Source organism: Lissotriton helveticus, chromosome 1_1 (assembly GCF_964261635.1).
Source record: "Lissotriton helveticus chromosome 1_1, aLisHel1.1, whole genome shotgun sequence".
Classification (NCBI taxonomy): domain Eukaryota; kingdom Metazoa; phylum Chordata; class Amphibia; order Caudata; family Salamandridae; genus Lissotriton; species Lissotriton helveticus.
The window spans coordinates 1722954027-1722980350 of record NC_136057.1 but is presented as its reverse complement, the minus strand read 5'-3'; the positions used below and the strand labels follow the sequence as shown (position 1 = coordinate 1722980350).

General features: G+C 42.0%; 2 long non-coding RNA genes across 2 annotated transcripts; both read right to left on the bottom strand.

Annotated features, from left to right (window-relative positions):
* Positions 1 to 4319: 4319 nt before the first annotated feature.
* On the bottom strand, positions 4320 to 6689 carry LOC144774167 (uncharacterized). Its single transcript, XR_013600104.1, has 5 exons — positions 6219 to 6689; positions 5570 to 5666; positions 5369 to 5461; positions 5071 to 5125; positions 4320 to 4524 (listed from the first exon to the last, which is right to left on the bottom strand). It is a non-coding gene; the product is annotated as an uncharacterized LOC144774167 (long non-coding RNA).
* A 3782-nt stretch (positions 6690 to 10471) lies between these two features.
* LOC144774157 (uncharacterized) lies at positions 10472 to 19017 on the bottom strand. The gene is made up of 5 exons (XR_013600102.1): positions 18945 to 19017; positions 18296 to 18392; positions 18095 to 18187; positions 17792 to 17846; positions 10472 to 10675 (listed from the first exon to the last, which is right to left on the bottom strand). It is a non-coding gene; the product is annotated as an uncharacterized LOC144774157 (long non-coding RNA).
* Between the last annotated feature and the right edge of the window lie 7307 nt (positions 19018 to 26324).

The following is a 26324-nucleotide window of genomic DNA, read 5'->3' as shown; positions in this document are numbered from 1 at the left end:
TTTACTTGTTTACTGTATATGTGTAAAGCGCTCTGATACCTACGGGTCAAGCTAGCGCTATATAAAACTTTTAAAATAAAAATAAATAAAAATGGTAAATGACAAAGCTATTCATTTCGCTATTTTCAAAACCAACACATGAATAAAATATTTGTCAGTTACAATACCAATAGCTCAAACTCTCCTAATGCGAGACCTATTGCATTGCAAATGCTTGTTTTTTACAGTTCAAGATTTGCTGTAGATTGCGCTGGGAGAAGTACTGTGCAGAACGAGCGAAGTCACTGTAACTGAGTTGTCACTCGCAGCGATCTAAAGCTCATGGCTCATTAACCTAGTAAGGTCTTAGCGGCCATCTGTAGTTCTGTAATCGTTAAACCTGGAGATAGAAAAATCTTGCCCACACTTGGGGGCATATTACCAACAACTAGCGATATTTATCGCTAAATGCGCTTAGCAACTTTTTTTTTATTGCTGCCTATCGCTGGATATTTTAGCGGAGAAAACATGCTATTAGCAACGTTTTTCTCCATAGCGCTAAAATATCCAGCGATAGCGGCATAATGCGAGAATATCGCTAAGAATATAGCGATATTCTCGCATTAGCGATGAAATGCTCTCAGCCATGTTATCCACCTCCCATTGGATAACATGGCTAAGAACTGGTCAGAGCAGGCGTTAGTTTTTGGCGATAGCGGGAATATTTCCATCGCTACGCCAGCCTTGTGAATAGGCGATAGCGACGTTATCGACTTCTTTCAGTCGCTAACGGGTTGGGTACGCCCACTTTGCATGTCATTAGCGATAAATATCGCTGACATGCAAAGCGGGCCCCAAACCGCTCGCTATCGCCTCTAAGCTGTCGCTAACCGCTGTTAGCGACAGCTTGATAATAGGGCGATAGAATTTTCGCCGCTTAGCGGCCGAAAACGGCCGCTAAACCGGCAAAGAGTGCCTATCGCCCCCCTTGATGATATGCCCCTTGGAGTGTTGCGTGAGGCGCTATGCCACATTATTAATTTGAGGGCAACAGCACAAATATGACGTGTGCTTTTCCAATAAAATCCCCACCTCTCCCCAAATATAGACTCGTCTTTGTGAAAAACTAAACTATTGAACATCATTGAAAATTCACCTAATTTCGAAGCCATATCGCTTTCTGTTAGTTGTGGCCTAGTTTTAGTACATTTTAAATAGGTGCTTTTGAGGAGAAACTGCATCATATTTTTTTCAATTCATTAAATATAGTAGAGGTACTTGAGTGTTGTATTTACTCTATAAGCCACAAATTGAAGGGCTGCCATCAACTGCAATAGAGCCAGGCCTTCATTTGTCTTTAAAGGGTTATTTTATGCAACACCACAGTCCCGTGTGTAAACATGCTTTTTAGGTAAAACAAAAATAAGCAGCAATTGTGATTGGATCCTGTCCACTCTGCCCCTCCATGTTGTGGTCATTTTTTTCCCCTCCAAAATCGGAGTTCACTATGTGTCCAAGGTACTCTGGAAACACTCATGTATAATATGACACAGCCCAGCATAAAGGTACTGTACATTATACACTTATTGCATTAAGCAACCTCCTAGGAAACATACAAGCATTAATGACCTCATACCTTTAAAACCATGCCAGGAACATAGGGAGGGGATGTGACATACCGTCACAGTTCCTACAATGTACCCTATGCCTTCTACTGCGTCCTTGGATGTTTGCAAAATAAACATCAATAGATTACTTGTTTCTTTCCCTATTATGTGTATGCTCCACTGAATCACTGTGGCCTATTTTTGAAGCAGGTTATATTCAGATGTTGCCCTGTCGGGAGGTGACCCTACTTTTCTGTGCTTAAACCCCACTACATTTCCCATTATTAACTTCCATAGCTGGGTAATCAGGCTCCAAAATCAAATCCCCCAGCTTTCTCTTTCGTCCATTCTTCTCTAGTCTCCTCCATCCAAATGTCTTTTTTTCTCTGAGTTTTATATAGTGTTTACTTGACCCGAAGGTACATGAGCACCAGCTACGCTACACGAGGACACATTCAGTTTGGTTAGGCACAGGGAGTTTAAGTGATTTGTTCGGACTCACCGGAACACCCTTGCCCGTTAGGACACATCCTCTCCCCAAACTTCACACCGCCTTCTGTTTCCCAGTCCCTCTCATATTCCTTCTCCCCTACCCCATTCTTCTCTAACCATCCCTTTCTCCCTGTCACTCATGCACATTTCTCTCTTAACCCTCTTTTGCTCTGTCTGTGTCTGACACACATATCCTGCTCTGGTATCACACACTCTCCAGTCATGTATCAACCCCAACCCTTTACAGCAACTCCTTCCCTATTTTTTAAATTCCTTTTTCCATTGGTATCATTTATTTTCCACCTCCCCTCCTTCCTAACCTATTCCACTTTTCTGGTTCTGCAAATATAATCACTCCATTGCAAACAAACATCAAAAGTAAAAAAACATTGTAATTTACACCTCCAATAGCTCTAATTTTCACAAATGCGAGCCCGTTGCATTGCAAATGCTTGCTTTTGGTAGGCACGGGGAGATGAAGTGATTTGCACATAATCACAGGATGTTGATCGTCATTGCCGAGACTCGAAACTGGTTTCCCAGCTTTGAGGTTGACCACTCTAGCCATAAGGCTACATTCTCTCCCCTATTATCAACAATTTATCTGCACTGCTCAGATTTTTCCTGCCTCTGTATTAGTCAATTTTTCCAAAGCTTGTGTATTTGTCCTGTTTGGGCGTGTCTTAATGTAAGTCTTTCCCAGCTGTGTTTATCCCTGCTCTTTTGTACATTGTGAATGTGTAGCAATCTATGTATATGAATCACGGAATTTGGTCTACTTGCAAACTTCTGATAGGATTTTCTTTCAAATGGCAGGAAACGCAGACTGCTGTACTGTAGCATTTATGTAGAGCGTAATACCCCTATGTGGCGCGCCAAAATACATTTTCATACAGACAGCCTCCTACACTGAGGTCTGTGCATGGTTAGCAAGGTGTTGTATTTGTTGCCGTCCAATATACAAAGCATTTTGATGTCTTATGTTAGTGACAGTTCTTATAATGCCTAAGGGTACTTAGCAGAGTGACAGAGGAGGAGGTGTGAGAAATAGGTGCAAAAATTATAATTATAGTTAAGACTATACTATATTGGCAACTATACAGCACCAGCGTAGACATAGGAAAGTAGTCAGAGAGGGTACAATAATCCATATGGCAAACGGCACGCGGCAGAATGTCTGTCAAATGAGTAAATGATGCCAAATGGACAGGAAGGGGAATTGGTTATATGAGCAGTTGTCATGCACATTTTTAAAGGCAGGGATGCTGCTTACTGCTGCAGAAATGTATCCCATGACTAAGAAAATAAGTGGAAGAGCAATCAAGGTTGGCCATCTTAGCAGAAACTGTACAATATTCATTAGGCCCAGATTACACCTACTTTCCACTAGGCTAAACGAGGCCAACATTTTGAGCAGGTGTTCACGCCCCAAGCCCCCTCGTGCTCCAGAAGGCTCCCAAAAGCAGACCAGCACCAATAAGGTGTGCTTTTATCAGGGCATGGTACAGAACACAGCCAGATTGGCGAGGATGAAAGGTGAAGCCCTTCATAGGTTGATGTCCTGACAAAGTAAGAGTTTATTAGCCTACCAGTGTTGCTCTTCTGATTTCTCCCCTGAATATAAACTCAATACTTCTCTTATACCTCAGAGACGGTTAGTCTTTCTAATTTACACGAGTCACCCTCCAGCTCCTCTAGAATCTCCTCCCAGGCATCTTCCACTTTCATTAAAAGTAGTGAATGACATTTCAGGGTAAAATGAGGCAATGCGGTGAAAGAAAACTTAAGCTACTGTCATTGTTTCAGTTAGTATAGCAGCGTAGTACAGATTTGGCAGTTCTCATTTTGTTCAATCAGCCCTGCTCTGTTTTTTTCAGAAACTTCATGTGTCCTCTGTGCCTTGCTGCCCAGGGCAGACAACAGCTACTCATGCTTAAGGCTGATCCTGATATCCATATACTTTTAAGTAAATGGGCATCTCATGTGCTCAGTCACCATGCTCAGTGTGTCACAGCCATGTCTCCAGAATCCCATGTGTCCTAACAGATTATTAAAAAATGTGTCAAGAAACAAGGACCCCCTGGGTAGTGATAGCTAATGACTCCTAGGGCAGGGTAAACAAGGTATGTGTACAAAAACTTCCTAGGCAATCTGAGTGACAGACTACAGATAATTGGACCAAGTAGAACTAGGATTAGGCAAACAATCAAAAGGAAAACATTAATAAAAATTGATCATGATTTTAATTAACATTTTAAAAATCATATAAAGAACTAGATGTTCAAGTTATATGACAAACAATTGCATAAAATAATACAATATACAGTCTTTATAGATAAAAAGACACCAACACACACTTAACAGTGTCTACAATAAAAAATGCTGAGACATTACTCGACGCGCGTTTCGGCGAAAATAGCCTTCTTCAGGAGCCGCAAGTTACAATCTGTAATTACATATAAAAAAAGTTTATTACAAACACAGCTCTGTAGGGATTCGCGTTGGTGATTTAAATATACCTAAAACATATTTATCGCTCTTTACATTGTCAATGCAAATTTATATACATTAAAATGTAGCCTATAACCTAGGAATAGGAGGTCCAACTTGTATATCTTGCGTCTGGCTTGTCATGTGATAGACATATCTATACAGGAAAATTGTGCAGTACTCACTCTACTATACTAGTGTACAGAGAGAACATATGTTTGACCTCTCTATACAAGACATATTTATAGCATTGAACATTGATATAGCTTAAATACCGAGAGATACAGAGAACACATATAATAGGCCTCTCTATAAAGAACGTATTTATAACTTTAACATTGATATAACTTCGATATATGGTACTGACATGAGTTGATCATAACTTGCTAGGAAACGATCCCCAAAGATGTTGTTTTCTGATGAATGACACAGTGACAATATATAACATTGACATCAAATTAACATAGATTTATGAAATTAACATAGCTTGATCATGACTTACTAGACAAAAGCAACCGAAGGATGTTATCTTCAGATGAATGACAGTAACAGTGTACCTAAGACACGAGTAAATAATGTATAATGAGTATATAAATAATACTAAACCAGTAATATATCAAGGCGAATAAATGGATCAATGAACACAACGATTCCATGCAAACGCAGACTCATGTTAAATGTCGTCTCTTCAGGTGGAAGATACTGGGATATAAGATCAAAGGACACTGACTAGAGCAGCAATGTCTAAAGCCACCCAAGGTTTAAAGTAGGCTGAACCCAATGAAAACTGTCTGTAATACCTGTGTAGTTAGGAAATGATTCCTGTGCTCGAGGTAACATAAAAAATGGGACGTATAGATGAATAGTAATCCTTTACTAAATCAGCAAGATATCTGAAAGATAAAAGGACGTCTGTAAGTTGGTGAATATGGACGAACTTGTGGTGTTAATCGAGGCACTAGCGTCCATATAACTAAAAACGATAGTGATTAACTATTTACCTTTTAAAATAGGTTCAGGTGTCGACACTCAATGAAGAGGTCATGAAGATAAAATGTTGATCAGCAATATTTATAGATGCATACATAATCGGTAATTCTGGAAAATAAATGCATGTAAACAGAAAAGGGGAATGAGCAAGGTTTGATTTGACAAGTCTCCGTGTCACACATGAAAGTTCAAAGTTCGTATAATTACCTGAACAGACAGATAGATATCTGTAATGATTGCTGGATAGAGGCTACGTGAACCGGCTGATAATTAGTATGGGTAAGGTTGTACCAAGGATACAAAAGAGCGACTGAAAAATAAATAACTAAAGATGCGCTCATGTTACATGTATTATTTTTTCATAGAAAATAATAATGACTGGGCATCTATGGATAACCCGAACAATTGTATTTAGACCACTCGTTCTAGCTACAGATCAGGCGTCTGATGTTATCTAAAAAATATACAGAGAGGCTAGCTTTCCTCAGTCATCATAACGGATCACAGTTAACGGGCCGTTTAAATACATAAACACAGCAGCAAACAGTGATACCGTGCGGAATACACCACATGGCCATGCAGTTAGAAAGAGCCAAAACAGTAGTGGATAATATGCGCTGCCTCTTTAGTGATAAAGGAATCTAGGCCGGGAGAATGTACCTGATATAAAAATTGTCCCGAGGTAGAGATGGTTTCTGCGGCGGTACCGGGATATGGCGTGCTGTCGATCAAGTGAAGCATCAACTGAGTAGCGCTCGCCAATCCCTTTAAATGTGTGGTGCAATGGGCAGGGCGTGCAACCGAGGCGGGAATATATTTAATTGAGGTAAACAACAGACTGCACCTAGCTGAAGAAGAAAATAGTCCCAACAGAAGGTATAGGCAAATATAGACCTAAGAGAAGGACTGTGACAATCTGTACACACAGACCTGGTTTCAGTACAGAGACCGATATATACAAGTCCTCACTATAACGAGTGAAACAAAACGTCGTTAAAGGGCTATTAAAAAATGTCTTAGCCTCAATACAGAAAACGATATATGAAAGTTCCTGGCTATAATGGACTAATCAAGGTGTCGTAAGAGGGCTATATATGCCGTCGATGCTTCTGAGACTAAACAAGATGAACAAATGCACATGGTATGCAAGAGGACAACAGTCCTAATGAATGGTGTAAACAATTGTGAACCTGGAAGAAACACTATAACAGTATATAGACTCAGATCTGGTCTTAGTCCATGCTATGTATAGATAATTTATAAATAATGAGAATACTGAAAATATATACAATATCAATAAATGACAATGATGATGAAGTGCTAGCTGAATAAAGTGTATAAAAAATATATATATATCCTAGCGTCTCAGAAGGCTACACGGACTATTGCTAATTGGTTAGGCACCTGCAGAGGTTAGAGCGGGCAGTGCATCTGCCCAAGCAAAAAGGACAATGATTGCTGTTAGTGAAAGAAAATAGAATAAGGGGAATATTTAGGTGATAGCGTTTTCCCAGGGCAGTTCGGAATTCAATCCGTTCTTAAAGGTGCCAAGCGAAAAGATCCCAAAAACTTCTCGTTTTTTTCTGACTGTACTTCCACCTTTGCTTTCCGGAAGTCTGATCTTTTCAATGATGCGCCATTTAAATTCATCTGGTGCATGTCCTTTCTCAAGAAAGTGTTTCGCTAATGGTGCTGCGTGTTTATGGGTGCGGATGGCTGAACGATGTTCCGTGAGCCTTACCTGTACAGATCTAGATGTTTCGCCCACATACCCTAGTTGACATGGGCATAAGATGAAATATATACAGTTCGCAGTTTTACAATTCCACATGTCTTTTGCATTGACACGGCAACCATTGTGTTCAAATGACTCACCTGCCATGATGTTCATACATGATTTACAGGTAGAGCATTTCACAGTACCTTTAACAGGGAAATTATTATCTATGGTTCTTTGAACAAATTCAGATCTAGGTTGGTTAACAGTAAATCGTGAATGCACTATTATATCCTTCAAATTTTTGTTCCGTTTATGTGCAAACAGAGGTTTGTCCAACTTAATTTCTGATGTCGGATTGGATTTAAGAATGTACCAGTTAGTGTTCATAATGTGTTTCACTGTGTTATCTAGAGTGGAGTGCTTGGTAACACAGACAAGTTTGGTATTATCTTTTGGTGCTTGTTTTCTAAGAAGAGCGTCACGATCGTAAAATCTTGCTCGTTTAAATGAATCCCTCACTAATCTGTGAGGATATCCTCGGTTCAGAAATTTTTGACGCATGATATTTGCTTGGGCATCGTAGTCAGCTAAGTTGGTGCAATTTCTCCTAATACGGAGAAATTGAGAGAAAGGGATACTTTCGCGTTGACAACGAGGATGGAAACTATTAAAATGGAGGAGGGTATTCCTGGCGGTAGGCTTCACAAAAAGGTCAACAAACAGTTTGTCATTCTGATGTTTAATAGTTAAATCAAGAAATTCCACTTGTTCTGTATCATAGTGGGCTGTGAATTTTAAATTAACATCAATGAGATTAATCCACTCAAGAAACTCCATCAGAGTGTCTTTCCCATTGGTCCAGATAAAGAAGATGTCATCAATGTATCTGGACCAATGGGAAACCGACTCGAAAAAGGGGGCAACCTCATTGTAAATGAACTTCGTTTCGAATGCTGCCATATAAATATTGGCAATCGAGGGTGCTACCGAGGCCCCCATACTGACTCCCTTTATCTGACGATATAGGGTGCCACCAAATTCGAAGATATTCTCTGTGAGCACTACATGTAGAAGGTCTAGAATGAATGCCTTCGGGCACATGATATTAAACTGATCAATAAACCAGCTAGTGGCAAGAAGCGCTTCTGTCTGTGGTATGTTACTATAAAGCGCTTCGACATCCATTGTTACCAGGATATCGGTATTGCGATTGAAAGCTAAATTCTCCACTCTGTTTATCATGTCGCCGGTATCTCTGACATAGGACCTAATTTTTGGTATATGTGGGCGCAGGAAAAAATCAATAAATTTGGAAAGAGGTTCAGTGTTTGTTCCGATGGTCGATACAATAGGCCTATATGGGGGATCTGAAATACTTTTATGAATTTTAGGCATGCCATAGATGCATGCAGTTTTCCCTTGATGGAAGTTCAAAAATTCAAAATCTTTTTGATCTATATCACCGGATGAGAGGGCCCTATTTGTAAGACTGGGGATTCTATTAGATATTCTACCTAGAGGGTTTACTTTGTGAATATGTAGTGATATCTGCCAACATGATGTTCATTTTAGATTCATAAAGGTTCGAGTCTAGCAACACGATACCTCCACCTTTGTCGCAGCTCTTGATCACTAATTTGTCATTATTTCTTAAAGATTTCAAAGAATCAGATTCTTCCTTACTAAGATTGTAAATAGGTTTAGGTATAAACCTAAGTGCCCTTTCTAGCTGTTGAAGAACCACTAATTCAAATGCCGCTACTTCAGGGCCAAGTTGGTCCAACGTAGGATAGAAGGTCGAGGGAAGGGAAGGACGTCTACTTAGGTCATGGGTCTCATTGGAGTCAGTCATTGAGGCAAAGAATTTTTTGAGCCTAATCCGTCTAAAGAAGGAAATTACATCTGATTGTAATTCAAAGATGTTAGCATATGTATGTGGGACAAATGAAAGGCCTTTAGATAACAGAGACTCTACTTGGGGGTCAATGATGGAAGATGAGAGGTTAAATATTGGAATCACATCCCCTGGCCCCAATATTGGCGATTGCGTGTTTCGCGAATAAACAGGGGTTCCTGTTGTTGGTGTTGGGGCTGATGTTGATGATGTGATTGCTGAAAGTTTCCTCTGTTGTGACTCTGAAAATGAACCCGAGGGCGACCCCGACGGAGGCCCCTGTTGGATAAAAAAGGTTTAGATCGGGGGCCATTATACTGATTATAATTACCGTCTCTTTCATACAATGTATTGGCACTTTCGTTTTCAGAGTCAGAGGAATCTGTGAAGTTATTAACTCGTTGAGGAGTAGATCTCGTCTCATCTACAAAATGGTTTTGTTTATAAAAATCCTGTTTTAGATAGGGATAGGTACCTTCTAGTGTATAGTAGCGTTTGTCTTTAATCAATTTGTCATTTTTACGTTTATCGAGATAGGCACTAAAAGACTCTAATTCCTTGTTCGCTTCATCTATTTTCTTCAATGCTTCTTCTATGTTCCCTGCCGCTTTAATTTTAGTTTCAAGTTCCTCAATCTCAGTCTTAATTGCCAGTGCCAGCTCTTTGGCAGTTTCGACAATTAAGAGCATGAGATCTCGAGAACATCTGTTGGCAATAAGACTCCATTTTTCAAGGAATGGTCTGTGATGGACAAAGAGTCCTGGGATGTTTCGGACTTTGAGACCCATGGGGATAATGCCATTTCTGAGATAAGCCACCATAAATTCCCCATGTGCCTCCATCCGTTTTAGTTTCTTTTTTAGTTCTAATAATTTGTGGCTGTCTTCATTCCTATGGTTACCTGTGTTGCCAGTACTGGCCGAGGTAATATTAGTTCCTACAAGTAACGCGAATTCCTCTTCAGAGAAACCAAATGTTTTTAATTGAGCCATAGAGATCTCTTGTTTGCAAATATACTGCAGACAAATCGATAAATAGGAGTACTCACAATCAATGATATAGTGTGTAATGATACAAAAAGGAACAGCCCTACACAGACAAGCTGTGGGTAAACAATGTGTGAAGAAACAAGGACCCCCTGGGTAGTGATAACTAATGACTCCTAGGGCAGGGTAAACAAGGTATGTGTACAAAAACTTCCTAGGCAATCTGAGTGACAGACTACAGATAATTGGACCAAGTAGAACTAGGAGTAGGCAAACAATCAAAAGGAAAACATTAATAAAAATTGATCATGATTTTAATTAACATTTTAAAAATCATATAAAGAACTAGATGTTCAAGTTATATGACAAACAATTGCATAAAATAATACAATATACAGTCTTTATAGATAAAAAGACACCAACACACACTTAACAGTGTCTACAATAAAAAATGCTGAGACATTACTCGACGCGCGTTTCGGCGAAAACGCCTTCTTCAGGAGCCGCAAGTTACAATCTGTAATTACATATAAAAAAAGTTTATTACAAACACAGCTCTGTAGGGATTCGCGTTGGTGATTTAAATATACCTAAAACATATTTATCGCTCTTTACATTGTCAATGCAAATTTATATATACATTAAAATGTAGCCTATAAGAAAACGAGTTACTTACCTGTAACTACGGTTATCCAGTATTGGTATCTTTCATAGATTCACATGCCTGAATCATTCCCCGTCGTCGAGGCGGGAGTCCCACGGTAAATAAAATATATAATAGCAGTGCCTAAAATTTCTTGTAGTAGGCTGGAAAAGCCTAAAGGCCTAACTAGGCCTCAAAACTTAGCAGCCTATCTACATCATTATGTAAAAAGACCTGAAATAGTAACCTCAGCCAATCAGCTGTCCTCACCCTCTAGAACCTTCCCAGCTCAGGCAGTTCTCCTCAGATTTTCCCAGCACAAGTGAGAAGTAGTATCCATAGACAGAACTGCCCTACCAGGGAGGAGGGTGGGTGCATGTGAATCTATGAAAGATACCAATACTGGATAACCGTAGTTACAGGTAAGTAACTCGTTTTCTTATCCAGTATTAGGGTATCTTTCATAGATTCACATGCCTGAATCAGAATAGCAAGCAGTAACATCATGCCTGTCGATAGAGGAAGGTGGGAGACAAAGAAAACATAAATCAATCCCCACACAACCAGGAAGGTAATAGAGTACAAAACTTGTTAATATAACATATGCATCAAAACCTTCATATATAACAGATAGGACAGCATTATAAATATGTAAAGTTTAAAGCAGTATATAAGCTTTCCAACCTTACTGAAGAAGATGCTGCAGCACTGCATCACCAACAGCTGTGTCATCTTGAACTGCCGACTGCAGACAGTAATGTTCGGTAAAAGTGTGCACACTTTTCCAAGTAGCAGCTCGGCAAATGTTCTCCAGCGTCACTCCAGCGAAAAGGGCCGTAGATGTCGACACTGTTCTTGTGGAATGAGCTTTGACCTTCCTTGATAAAGGTCTATTGGCCTTGTCATGACAGAAGGTAATTGTAGAAGACAACCACCTGGCAATAGTTGCTTTTGTGACAGCTTGACCGAAGGTGGGTCTTCCATAGGCAACAAACAGTTGTGTAGATTTACGGATGTCTTTTGTTTTCTGCAGATAGAATTTCAGACACCTTTTCACATCCAGAGAATGTAAAACCCTCTCTGCAGGAGTTTTTGGATCCGGGAAAAAGGTTCTTAGTTTGACCGGTTTATTAATGTGGAACTGAGTTGGTACTTTAGGAATGAATTTAGGATTGGTCCTAAGTGTAACAAAGTCCTTAGAGAATTGCAGAAAAGGGTGAGTAATAGTGAATGCTTGTATTTCACTAACTCTGCGAGCAGAAGTAAGAGCCAACAAGATTGCAACTTTCCAAGTCAAAAACTTCAGTTCTGCTTTATGGATTGGTTCAAAAGGCCTTTTGAGAAGTTGGGAAAGAACTACATTAAGATCCCATTCCGGAGGAGGAGGACGAACTGGAGGGAAAGCTCGGAATAGTCCTTTAAGGAATTGTTTGATCAAGGAGGATGAACATAGGGATGGTTTGTTGGAATTCTTCCTGAATCTGGATATTGCTGCCAGATGTACTTTAATAGAAGAAAAGGCTAGACCTGATTTAGCCAAAGAAAGCAGGTATGGAAGGATGGCTTCAGGAGGAGCCTGAAGTGGATGAACCTCATTATCTCCACACCATGAACAGAACCTCTTCCACTTGAAACGATATGTTTTGATGGTACTTTGCGCACGTGCTTGCGACAATATCTCCCTGCAGTCCGAGGAGATGTTTAGGTCTTTGAACTCTAGGAAGTCAGGAGCCAAGCGTGCAAGTGCAGCGATTGAGGATCTGGATGATGGATTTGACCTCCCTCTCTTGTCAGCATCGACACTGTCGGTTTGAGCCGAAACGGAGGCTGTTGAGACAGCAGGAGAAGCTCCTGAAACCAATATTGTCTTGGCCAACGTGGAGCAATGAGGATGAGAGTGCAGTGTTCCCTCTTCATCTTTTGCAGGACCTTCGGAATGAGCGGAATCGGAGGATAAGCGTACGCAAACATTCCGGTCCATCTCATGAGGAGGGCGTTTCCTCTTGACCCCCTTCCTGGGAACCTGCTGGCATAAAACAGGCACTTGCTGTTTTGCTGCGTGGCAAACAAATCCAGCGTTGGTCTCCCCCAAAGCTGAAAAATTGTCTCTACTTGATGGTGTTCGAGTTCCCATTCGTGACAGCCCACAAATGTTCTGCTGAGACTGTCTGCTAGAGAGTTGCGAACCCCTTGTACATGCTCTGCTTTGAGGGATATGCCGTGACTTAAGGCCCATTCCCACATCTCCTGAGCTTGCAGTGACAGGGTAAGAGATTTCGTTCCTCCCTGTTTGTTTATGTAGAACATGCTGGTGGTATTGTCCGTACGCACCAGCACGGACGAATTCACGATCCTTGGTAGAAAAGCTTGTAGGGAAAGAAAAATGGCCCTGAGTTCCAAGATGTTGATGTGCATCTGTTGGTACTGATGAGACCATCTTCCCTGGATCTGAAGGTCCTGAAGGTGACCTCCCCAACCTTCCATGGACGCATCCGTAGTCAGGGTGAACTCCGGAATCTCTTGGAGGAAGGTGAGGCCCGGCGACAAGTTGTGCGCCTTTGACCACCAGAGAAGAGCCTGTTTCATTTTGACAGTGACTTTGATGCGGTCGTCGAATGATCCCTCAACCTGCTTCCACTGACGAAGTAACTCCTCTTGCAACGGTCTCATTCTGAGTCTTGCCATAGGAATGAGGTTGATCGCAGATGAACACATCCCCAGAAGGGAAGCATATATCCGAACTGAAAGCGACTTTTTTGCGGAGATCTGTTTTGCTAGTTTGACGAGCTTGTTTTGTCGCTCCTGTGTCAGGTATGCCTTGCACTGGCATGTGTCCAAGACTGCTCCCAGAAAAGTCAATCGTTGACGAGGTTGGAGCTGAGATTTCTGTGAATTGAGGGTCAGCCCTAGATTCGAGAATAGTGAAAGTGTCCTGCTGACCGCCTCCATTGTTGAGTTTCTGGTTGGACCCTTTAACAGCCAGTCGTCGAGGTATGGGAACACCTGGAGTCCCAGGGACCTCAACATTGCAGCCACTGGAGCCAGGCATTTTGTGAAGATTCTGGGGGCCGATTTGAGGCCGAACGGGAGGACTTTGAATTGGAAATGGACGCCGGCCACTTGAAACCTTAGGAATTTGCGGTGCTTCGGGTGAATAGGGATGTGAAAATATGCGTCTTGCATATCCAGAGAAGCCAGAAAGTCTCCTTCGTTGAGACAATTCAGAATGTCCTTCAATGTCACCATGCGGAAACTTTGTTTCTTTAGGTATTTGTTGAGTTTGCGCAGATCTAATATTGGACGCCACTCTTCCGAATTTTTCTCTACAAGGAAGAAGCGAGAATAAAAGCCCATCCCTTTCTGAGAAGGATGGACTCGTTCTATCGCATTCTTGCGTAGCATCTTTAAGGCTTCTTTGAAGAGTAAGCGCAGGCGAGGGGGAGGGGGACCCCTGGGCGGCGTTGTTGGAGGCTTCTGCAAAAACTCCAAAGTGTGTCCCTTGCTGACCAAATCCAGGACCCACTGATCTGAGGTTATCTTCCGCCATTGATGGTAAAAGGCGGAAATCTTGGCGACCACGGGAAGGGAAAGAGGGGTGGCCGACATCCGGCAAAGCTCATTGGCGCTTGTTAGAATCTCGCCCTTGATTACCTGAGCGCCGTTTCCCTCCTTGCCGAGAGAAAGAACCAGAAGCAGGCTGCCTGTTAGAAGATTGGTAGTAGGGCTTGTTGTAGGTAGATTGATACTGTCGATTTTGTTGGTTTGAATAATTGCCTCTGGAGGAGTATCCACGACCTCTTGCACCTCTAAAGGACCCCCTCTTGTATTGCAGGGTCCCAAGAGATTTCGCTGTATCGGTATCAGTTTTAATAGCCAATAAAGCGTCATCAATGTGCTTCCCAAACAATGACTCACCATCGAATGACATGTCCAAGATCTTAGTTTGGACCTCAGGTCTAAAAGTGGTAGCCTTGAGCCAACCTTGACGTCTAAGCACAATTGCCCCAGCCAATTGTCTAAAGTTGGTATTAGAAATGTCTAGGGCGCAATCAATAATTTCTGAGGCCGCCCTTTTGCCTTCCTGCACAATTCTGCGCACCTCCATCTGTTGATCCTCCGGGATCAGCTCAAGATATTCCGTGATCTCAGACCACATTTGTCTATCATAACGAGCCAGGATAGCTAAAGAATTAGCCGCTTTAATGGATGCTGCTGCGTTTGCTGAAAACTTCTTTCCAATTGCATCAAGCCTTCTTCCCTCCTTGTCAGGTGGCGTTGAAATGGGAGCAGAAGGATTTTTGGACTTCTGCTGCGGAGCCTGAGAAATGACCGAATCCGGTTGAGGATGACCGATTAGACAAGCAGGAGTATCTGATGGTGCTCGATACTTTTTGTCTATCCTCTGCAAAACTGCCGGAATGGAAGCTGGTGTTTTCATTATATTGAGGCCTTCCTTCCATATATAATCGATAATAGGTATGGCTCTGACCACTCTCCGATATCCCTCTTTAAAGTCATGTAAAAAGCAGTCCGACTGCTCAACTGTGACAACTAATTCAAATCTATTAGCAGCTCTCTGCATAATATTGTGAAAACCCCCAATATCTTCAGGTGGAGAGTCTGAAGGACGGGGAGGAGGTGGAGAAGGTGTAGGGATGACATAATCCTCCCAAGGGTCCACTGGAGTGTTATCCGGTAACTCTCCCTCTTCTCTACTTTCGTCACCATCAGTGGAAGAACTGTCTACAACCTGAGGAATTGGAGAAGTATGTGGTAGTGGTGACAATGGAGCTCTTGGCGACGGAGGTCGTGGCACAGGAACTGAAGCAGGTGACCCAGCGGGCGCACCTTCATTGGGTGGAAATCTCTGGCGATAATCCGCCAACATAGCTTGCAAATCCTGTATTAAGGAAGTTGGCAAATGTGTTGTGTCCTCAGACCGTGGAAGTCTAGTATGAGGTGACTGATATGGTGTGGAATAAACGTCATGCGTATATTGCTCCTGAACCTCCTCTTCATCATCCTCTTGAAGTTTAATATGCAACTGAGAAGGGTGACAGGCAATCCCAAAGGGATCATCATCCTCTTCCCCTTCATCTGACTCCCCTTGCATGTATGTCTCCAAAATGTGCGATTGCAAAAGTGGAGAAATATGTGAATAATCCTGCCTTTTATACGTTTTCATTTGAAAATGAGTGAATTGTATCTTTGCTGGCGGGGAACCGTGCAGCCGATGAGCAGAAGTCCCAGTAAACGGATTCTCCGTCGACGGTGCTGTCAATGCTAAAGATCTTGCCGTCGACGAGGCCGTCAATGGTATTATCGTCGACGAGTTCTTCATCGTCGGGACCGTCGACAATGCCGTCGTCGACGAGGCAGTCGTCGGCTGGTCCCTCGTCGTCGAGACCGTCGATGGTATCTTCGTCGACGGGACCGTCGATGGTGTCTTCGTCGACGATGCCTTCGTCGACGGGGCCGTCGATGGTATCTTCGTCGACGAGCCCCTCGTCGTCTGGGTCGTCGATGGTGTCTTCGTCGACGATGCCTTCGTCGACGGGTCCGACGTTGGTGTCTTCGTCGATGAAATCTTCGTCGACGAGGCCGTCGATGACGTCTTCGTTGACGACGAGGCCGTCGATGGTGGCTTCGACGACGAGTCCTTTGGGACAATGTCTTCGTCGACGACGGCCTTGCGGTCGTCGACGGAGCAGACGATTTAGTCGACGGAGCCTTCGTTGAGAAGGATTTCGACGACGGTAAGTTGGTTTTTGACAGCAAAGGTGGTACAGACATCAAAGGTGACGTGATAGCTGAAGTGGTAACCACAGAAGTAGAAGAGGAGGTAGAAGTCCAAGTAGTAGTAGGTACAGACACCAGAGAGATAGTCTTAGCCTGGGTTGTACTCACATGTGAAGAAGCTGATGCACTCTTAGAGGGTTCTGAAGCTTTCTGAGAGGTTTTTAACATTTTCTTTCTCTCAGGAGAAGCATTGTCCGTGGATCTAGCTCTCTTGCTAGAAGTAGAGGCTTTGTCCTCCTCATCAGTGGATGAAGACTTCAGCCACAAAAGAACCCTTGCCTCCCTATCCCTGATGGTTTTCTGGGGGAAGGTACGGCAAATTCGACAGTCCTTCACTACATGTGAAGGGTGCAGGCAATAAATACAATCCGAGTGCTTGTCATCCACATGGACTCTCTTCTTGAAGCAGGTTCCACAAGGTTTGAAAAGAGCTTTCCTTTCAGACATTTTAAAGCTTGAAAATACAAAAAACTGAGTAGGCACTCAGGGAGACTCCCTTACACACGAAGTGCGGTGAAAATCTGAGGAGAACTGCCTGAGCTGGGAAGGTTCTAGAGGGTGAGGACAGCTGATTGGCTGAGGCTACTATTTCAGGTCTTTTTACATAATGATGTAGATAGGCTGCTAAGTTTTGAGGCCTAGTTAGGCCTTTAGGCTTTTCCAGCCTACTACAAGAAATTTTAGGCACTGCTATTATATATTTTATTTACCGTGGGACTCCCGCCTCGACGACGGGGAATGATTCAGGCATGTGAATCTATGAAAGATACCCTAATACTGTATAACCTAGGAATAGGAGGTCCAACTTGTATATCTTGCGTCTGGCTTGTCATGTGATAGACATATCTATACAGGAAAATTGTGCAGTAATCACTCTACTATACTAGTGTACAGAGAGAACATATGTTTGACCTCTCTATACAAGACATATTTATAGCATTTAACATTGATATAGCTTAAATACCGAGAGATACAGAGAACACATATAATAGGCCTCTCTATAAAGAACGTATTTATAACTTTAACATTGATATAACTTCGATATATGGTATTGACATGAGTTGATCATAACTTGCTAGGAAACGATCCCCAAAGATGTTGTTTTCTGATGAATGACACAGTGACAATATATAACATTGACATCAAATTAACATAGATTTATGATATTAACATAGCTTGATCATGACTTACTAGACAAAAGCAACCGAAGGATGTTATCTTCAGATGAATGACAGTAACAGTGTACCTAAGACACGAGTAAATAATGTATAATGAGTATATAAATAATACTAAACCAGTAATATATCAAGGCAAGGCGAATAAATGGATCAATGAACACAACGATTCCATGCAAACGCAGACTCATGTTAAATGTCGTCTCTTCAGGTGGAAGATACTGGGATATAAGATCAAAGGACACTGACTAGAGCAGCAATGTCTAAAGCCACCCAAGGTTTAAAGTAGGCTGAACCCAATGAAAACTGTCTGTAATACCTGTGTAGTTAGGAAATGATTCCTGTGCTCGAGGTAACATAAAAAATGGGACGTATAGATGAATAGTAATCCTTTACTAAATCAGCAAGATATCTGAAAGATAAAAGGACGTCTGTAAGTTGGTGAATATGGACGAACTTGTGGTGTTAATCGAGGCACTAGCGTCCATATAACTAAAAACGATAGTGATTAACTATTTACCTTTTAAAATATGTTCAGGTGTCGACACTCAATGAAGAGGACATGAAGATAAAATGTTGATCAGCAATATTTATAGATGCATACATAATCGGTAATTCTGGAAAATAAATGCATGTAAACAGAAAAGGGGAATGAGCAAGGTTTGATTTGACAAGTCTCCGTGTCACACATGAAAGTTCAAAGTTCGTATAATTACCTGAACAGACAGATAGATATCTGTAATGATTGCTGGATAGAGGCTACGTGAACCGGCTGATAATTAGTATGGGTAAGGTTGTACCAAGGATACAAAAGAGCGACTGAAAAATAAATAACTAAAGATGCGCTCATGTTACATGTATTATTTTTTCATAGAAAATAATAATGACTGGGCATCTATGGATAACCCGAACAATTGTATTTAGACCACTCGTTCTAGCTACAGATCAGGCGTCTGATGTTATCTAAAAAATATACAGAGAGGCTAGCTTTCCTCAGTCATCATAACGGATCACAGTTAACGGGCCGTTTAAATACATAAACACAGCAGCAAACAGTGATACCGTGCGGAATACACCACATGGCCATGCAGTTAGAAAGAGCCAAAACAGTAGTGGATAATATGCGCTGCCTCTTTAGTGATAAAGGAATCTAGGCCGGGAGAATGTACCTGATATAAAAATTGTCCCGAGGTAGAGATGGTTTCTGCGGCGGTACCGGGATATGGCGTGCTGTCGATCAAGTGAAGCATCAACTGAGTAGCGCTCGCCAATCCCTTTAAATGTGTGGTGCAATGGGCGGGGCGTGCAACCGAGGCGGGAATATATTTAATTGAGGTAAACAACAGACTGCACCTAGCTGAAGAAGAAAATAGTCCCAACAGAAGGTATAGGCAAATATAGACCTAAGAGAAGGACTGTGACAATCTGTACACACAGACCTGGTTTCAGTACAGAGACCGATATATACAAGTCCTCACTATAACGAGTGAAACAAAACGTCGTTAAAGGGCTATTAAAAAATGTCTTAGCCTCAATACAGAAAACGATATATGAAAGTTCCTGGCTATAATGGACTAATCAAGGTGTCGTAAGAGGGCTATATATGCCGTCGATGCTTCTGAGACTAAACAAGATGAACAAATGCACATGGTATGCAAGAGGACAACAGTCCTAATGAATGGTGTAAACAATTGTGAACCTGGAAGAAACACTATAACAGTATATAGACTCAGATCTGGTCTTAGTCCATGCTATGTATAGATAATTTATAAATAATGAGAATACTGAAAATATATACAATATCAATAAATGACAATGATGATGAAGTGCTAGCTGAATAAAGTGTATAAAAAATATATATATATCCTAGCGTCTCAGAAGGCTACACGGACTATTGCTAATTGGTTAGGCACCTGCAGAGGTTAGAGCGGGCAGTGCATCTGCCCAAGCAAAAAAGACAATGATTGCTGCTAGCGAAAGAAAATAGAATAAGGGGAATATTTAGGTGATAGCGTTTTCCCAGGGCAGTTCGGAATTCAATCCGTTCTTAAAGGTGCCAAGCAAAAAGATCCCAAAAACTTCTCGTTTTTTTCTGACTGTACTTCCACCTTTGCTTTCCGGAAGTCTGATCTTTTCAATGATGCGCCATTTAAATTCATCTGGCGCATGTCCTTTCTCAAGAAAGTGTTTCACTAATGGTGCTGCGTGTTTATGGGTGCGGATGGCTGAACGATGTTCCGTGAGCCTTACCTGTACAGATCTAGATGTTTCGCCCACATACCCTAGTTGACATGGGCATAAGATGAAATATATACAGTTCGCAGTTTTACAATTCCACATGTCTTTTGCATTGACACGGCAACCATTGTGTTCAAATGACTCACCTGCCATGATGTTCATACATGATTTACAGGTAGAGCATTTCACAGTACCTTTAACAGGGAAATTATTATCTATGGTTCTTTGAACAAATTCAGATCTAGGTTGGTTAACAGTAAATCGTGAATGCACTATTATATCCTTCAAATTTTTGTTCCATTTATGTGCAAACAGAGGTTTGTCCAACTTAATTTCTGATGTCGGATTGGAGTTAAGAATGTACCAGTTAGTGTTCATAATGTGTTTCACTGTGTTATCTAGAGTGGAGTGCTTGGTAACACAGACAAGTTTGGTATTATCTTTTGGTGCTTGTTTTCTAAGAAGAGCGTCACGATCGTAAAATCTTGCTCGTTTAAATGAATCCCTCACTAATCTGTGAGGATATCCTCGGTTCAGAAATTTTTGACGCATGATATTTGCTTGGGCATCGTAGTCAGCTAAATTGGTGCAATTTCTCCTAATACGGAGAAATTGAGAGAAAGGGATACTTTCGCGTTGACAACGAGGATGGAAACTATTAAAATGGAGGAGGGTATTCCTGGCGGTAGGCTTCACAAAAAGGTCAACAAACAGTTTGTCATTCTGATGTTTAATAGTTAAATCAAGAAATTCCACTTGTTCTGTATCATAGTGGGCTGTGAATTTTAAATTAACATCAATGAGATTAATCCACTCAAGAAACTCCCTCAGAGTGTCTTTCCCATTGGTCCAGATAAAGAAGATGTCATCAATGTATCTGGACCAATGGGAAACCGACTCGAAAAAGGGGGCAACCTCATTGTAAATGAACTTCGTTTCGAATGCTGCCATATAAATATTGGCAATCGAGGGTGCTACCCAGGCCCCCATACTGACTCCCTTTATCTGACGCGCGTCGAGTAATGTCTCAGCATTTTTTATTGTAGACACTGTTAAGTGTGTGTTGGTGTCTTTTTATCTATAAAGAGTGTATATTGTATTATTTTATGCAATTGTTTGTCATATAACTTGAACATCTAGTTCTTTATATGATTTTTAAAATGTTAATTAAAATCATGATCAATTTTTATTAATGTTTTCCTTTTGATTGTTTGCCTACTCCTAGTTCTACTTGGTCCAATTATCTGTAGTCTGTCACTCAGATTGCCTAGGAAGTTTTTGTACACATACCTAACAGATTATTATCCTTGCCTTGGTCATGTGAAGCATACAGCTCTTCTGAGCACTTACTAGTTTATCGTATGTGCCCATTTTAGAGGAGTCTTACTTTTGCCTTGTCAATATTTTGACACCTGTGTAGCTCCTTCAAATACATTTGAGTATATTCACAACTGCAACTGGCACACATGACTATTGCTCTGTGTACTCTGCAGGGAGGCAAAGGATTTGAAGCCAAAGTATTCTGAACATAAACCAACAAAAGGTGCCTATGGGTCTCAGAATTTAACCATGCGTCCTGTCTAAGGCATGAAATCAGTAAGTGATTAACTATAGAGGAGGAAGAAGGAAAACAAATTATCCTATGTGAGTATGGCACAAAAAAGATATCTCTAGGGTATAAAAAGTACCCATCAGTTACCGTCCGATACGGCCCTTGTCATCATCTGGGTCTCCTCACACCAAGGAGAATATAATTGTAGCCACTATTGTGAAAGTGGGTACTGCCAGACCAGTGATATCAGGTGAATATAGGGGTACCTGAACAAATATGTTAGGATAACTGATTTGCAGTGCGTAAAGTGGTGAATGTGAGAAAACGTGATGTGTATTGAATGATGTGTGTAAAATTGGAGAGATGAGAGGGATTTTTTTTTAATGATGCCCCTCTGTCTTCCAGTATTAAAAACAGTGCAGAGAAATAGCAGATTTAACAAATATCTGCTACTAAGAACTAGAGGTCAACATGCTTCAGCAGTAAAGGGACTAGAATTGTCCGCTGCCTTCGTCAGGACCTATTACTCGCTACTGCAAAAGAATATAATAAAGGTGCAAGAAATGAAAATAAGTTTAACAACCATGTCACCTGGGAACCCTAGGTGCATAGGGTGTATCCTCCGGATTACTGGATCATTTCCAGAAGCAGAAGAAGTCATGCCAAAGTTGCATGAAGCAAGGAAAAAAGAAAGATAAAAAATAAAAATAAAAATATTGGTGTTATAATCTTTATAACATCCATGAACAGCTACAGATGCTGATAGTTCCAAATATGTTAGAGGTATACATATTGGCCCCACGTGTACATAAATCTTGTGTCCCCGCTTACCTATTGGGTAGGAGGATATGGTATCGCCTCACCTGGCTACGGCTCAGGTAGGTGGAGCACCGCTCTAGTAAAAACAAATAGGGAGGAAGGTGAGGGATCAGGGAATCACCACACACAAGCTCGTCTATGCACAGCATATCCACACGCACACGACCCTTACGTGTAGAAAGGTAATAGTTTTAAATTTATTTTAGCAAACACAGTTTAGCATTCCTTGAATAGTATGGATGTATTCAGGATTTATTCAGGATTTTTATGTGCTCTATAGGGGTTATCATGATGGTATATACCACTGTCATTTGCACGATATAGTAAAGCTGTTGAGTCAGGCTGCCAGTTTTGAAGAGTCAGCAAGAACAATGACTCTAAACATAGTGTAATACGCCAAAGGCTGAACAATGATGTAAACAGAAAAAAGCCTGTTGTGTATATTGTTATTGCGGCAGACACAGTTTGTCATACCCTGGATTGTACGGATATAAAAACCTGTTACCAGACAACCCCTGTCACCTGCCTGTGCCGAAGGGGTCAGTAAAGTAAACAAATAGTGTCGCTGGGACCCGATAAATAATAACATTCATGCGCTCGTCCAAGAAAAAAGAACGAGCCAATTCGGCACACTAACCCGGACATGGAGGGGAAAACAAAATTCCGCTCTAACTCTACCCACATTGACTCACCTCTCCGTCGGTAATTTGTTTTCCTTCTTCCTCCTCTATAGTTAATCCCTTGCTGCTTTCATGCCTTAAACAGGACGCATGGTTAATTTCTGAGACCCATAGGCACCTTTTGTTGGTTTATGTTTCTGATTGGGGGCTGTGTCTATGTGTAGGTCTATAAATATGCCCTGGGACCCACTTTTTATCGTATGTTTTTTTAAAGTATTCTGAACACCTTTTTCTTTTACTGACAGGCAGTGGCGTATCCAGTTTATTGTGGGCCTTGGTGCAAGGAAGAAAATAGGCCTCCTGGCCACTGTTTCAAATTTAAATACAGCAATATCATGGTTGAGTTGACCCTTTTGGGCCCTTGTGCCACTGCACCATGGCACCAGTGGAAGCAGCACCCTGGCTGACAGGCTGTGCGAGAGACTTGCACTGCCTTCAGCCACAACTCCAGACCTCTCCATGTTGACAATTATAAACACCTGCAGGAGACTTCAATTCAAAGTAAACACAATACAAGAGTGAAATGCTGCATGAAAAAACATACAGAAAGACAACATCCTGAAAATAGTTAATACTCTTAGGAAGTGCAAGATTAAGTAAACCATGTGAAATATTCACAGGAACTAAATCGCTGACATGGATTACATTGTAGTTTTTTTTACATTCCTTGTTTAGAAATCGTTCAGTGTTTTTGCCAGTAAAGTTAAGCAGATGAACATAGGGCCCAATAGGGACCTGTTTCAACGTCTGTTTTTAATAAATGCTGGATCTGAGACCCAGCCCACTAAAAGCTCTGACAAGCATGTAATGTGGCCAGCCCACCTGAGTGCTGTAATCAGCATCTCATGTTCCCTATATATCAGCACTCCTTTATGGGCATTGCATCAAGTGCCCAGCCAAAAACATCCGGTGCCATGCCTTGGTAGTGGAAAGTGATAATTGTGTATCACTTGTACCAACTTGAGTTGTTTATGCATTGTATGAAAGTGCCCCTTTTAGGTCGAGTCTAGAGTCAGCACACATGCCCTGCTCTGCAAACTTTATTGTAATGGAGTAGGGAGTGGAAGCCCCGACCACTCTCTGCCCATAATTGCAATTGGCTTGTGTCATTGTCCTTCCTAAACACTGGCTTCTGATTCATAAATAGGCTTGTTAGTCCCTCCTTAGTACCGCCTAGTCTTCATTTGTAACCTCCCACGGGGGCTGGCACTTTTACTTCGGTTGTTACACAGTACCTGTTATTTAGTTTGTAAGCACTATTTTCTTTATCGAGTTTCTCTTACTACAGGCACAACTTGCTTTGCTTACATTTAGCCCGTGGTGCCTTCTTTACACCCTGTGCTCCCTCCCATTGTCTGTGTCTTCTTTACCCCTCCGCTCTCCCTCCCTCCCGTTGTCCTTGTTGCCTTCTTTACCCCGCCCTCTCTCCCATTGTCCATTGGGCCTTCTTTACCCCCGCCCTACCTCCCGTTGTCTGTGATGCCTACCTTACCCTGCCCTCCCTCCTGTTGTCTGTGGTGCCTACCTATTGGCTATGCCAATTCTTTTAAAAAACATTTTATGCTAAATAATGGTGGCCACGCAGCTCACCCAACCCATTATTTTTATTTTTTTATGTACATACCAAATAATGACGGCCACGCGCAACAAGACACTTGGCTCACCCAACTCCAAGCGAGCATTTGCAATGCAATAGGTCTCGCGTTTACGCGAGTTTGAGATATGGGCATTGTAAATTACAATGCCTTTTATTTATGTTTTGGTTTTTAAAACATAAATAAAAGGCATTGTCATTTACAATGCCAAACGCTTAAACTTGCGTAAATGCGAGACTATTGCATTGCAAATGCTTGTTTGTTTGGTTACCCCCCACATTTTGCTCTAAATGCTGATGGTTAGGACTCTGAAAGTTCACAGAAGGCTGTTGCCCAGAACCCAGTGTCTGTGCTCTTTCCTACAACTGTTATGTTCGCCTTGGTAATCCCAAATTGACAAAGACTTTACCCCTTTGTAAACGCCTAGCATATGGTAAAAGGGGTACCAAGGGCATTGGTGGTAAAGGAGTCCCCACAATTTTGTGCCACATGGTTGACGCTAGCAAACTGCTGACAGCAGGTCTGCCATTGCAAACTGCAGAAGCAGTGCAAACTTCTCGAACTCGACTGTGCACCCATAAGGAAGGCCTTTTCAGCCCTGGAGGCAGGGTGCAGTGTATTAAAGGTGTAAGCCTATATGTCCCTATAGTGGTGTTGCCAATTGGAAACTACTATCAGTGTTAGCAGCCCATAGGATAGCATGGGCAGCCAATAGGGCACTCACAAGATTTGCAGCTCCATTATGATATCACTAAATTATGTCATGTTTGGTATTAAACAACATGCCTTCTCACCCCTGACATGATTCTCGTGCCCTGGATGATGTGACATGCACCCAGGTGACACTTTAGAGGTTGCCCACCTGGTTGCCTTAGATGTACTGTTCTCTGGCTGACCAGCCTGTGCTTTATCGCACCTGCTGCTGCCAAGACAGGATTCTGACCTGCCAGTCCGTGTTATCACTCCCAGGAGTCAGGGACAAAGGCTTGGACAGGAAGGAGATCACACCACCTTCCTCCCGAGCAGGTTAGTAAAGTGGCACCTCAAGGCAGTGAGCTTCAAATGCTACACCCCCTCTGAAACACATCAGGGCTGATTCCCAGTGGAGGAAACAACCCCTCCCCAGGCACATTTGCACCCAGTTAAGGCAGGAAATTAGGTATACAGGAGGTTTATACCTCCTGAAAGGCTGGCCACACCAATAGGGTGTGGGCAGCCTGACTGTACACCTAAGTTGAATTCTGCCAATCCAGGTGGGCCAGTGTATTGTGGGAGTGGTAGTCTCAGCTGCCATGAAGCTTAATGCTGCTGTGTTACTCTCCCGGACCCTGTGATGTTTCAGTAGCTTTTTGCTGTGGTTACCACTGCCACGGCTTGTTGGTTGCCAATCCATAACCAACCCCTACACTCGACGCTGAATCTACAGAGAACACCGTGCAACCGTCATCCAGTGTCAGCAATTGTGTATCTATTGTGTTTCTGCATTTTGTTTCTTGCAGCACCCTTGACAGCCAGAACAGTTTTGCACCCGGACTCCACGGGCTAGGCAAAATGTAGCTTATTGTTGTGGCCTGGTCCTGGGGCCCATCTAACCTTACCCCTGTAAGGTTTCCAAGTAACTCAACCTGCAAGTGACTGACTGTCACTAGTGGATTATGCCATTGA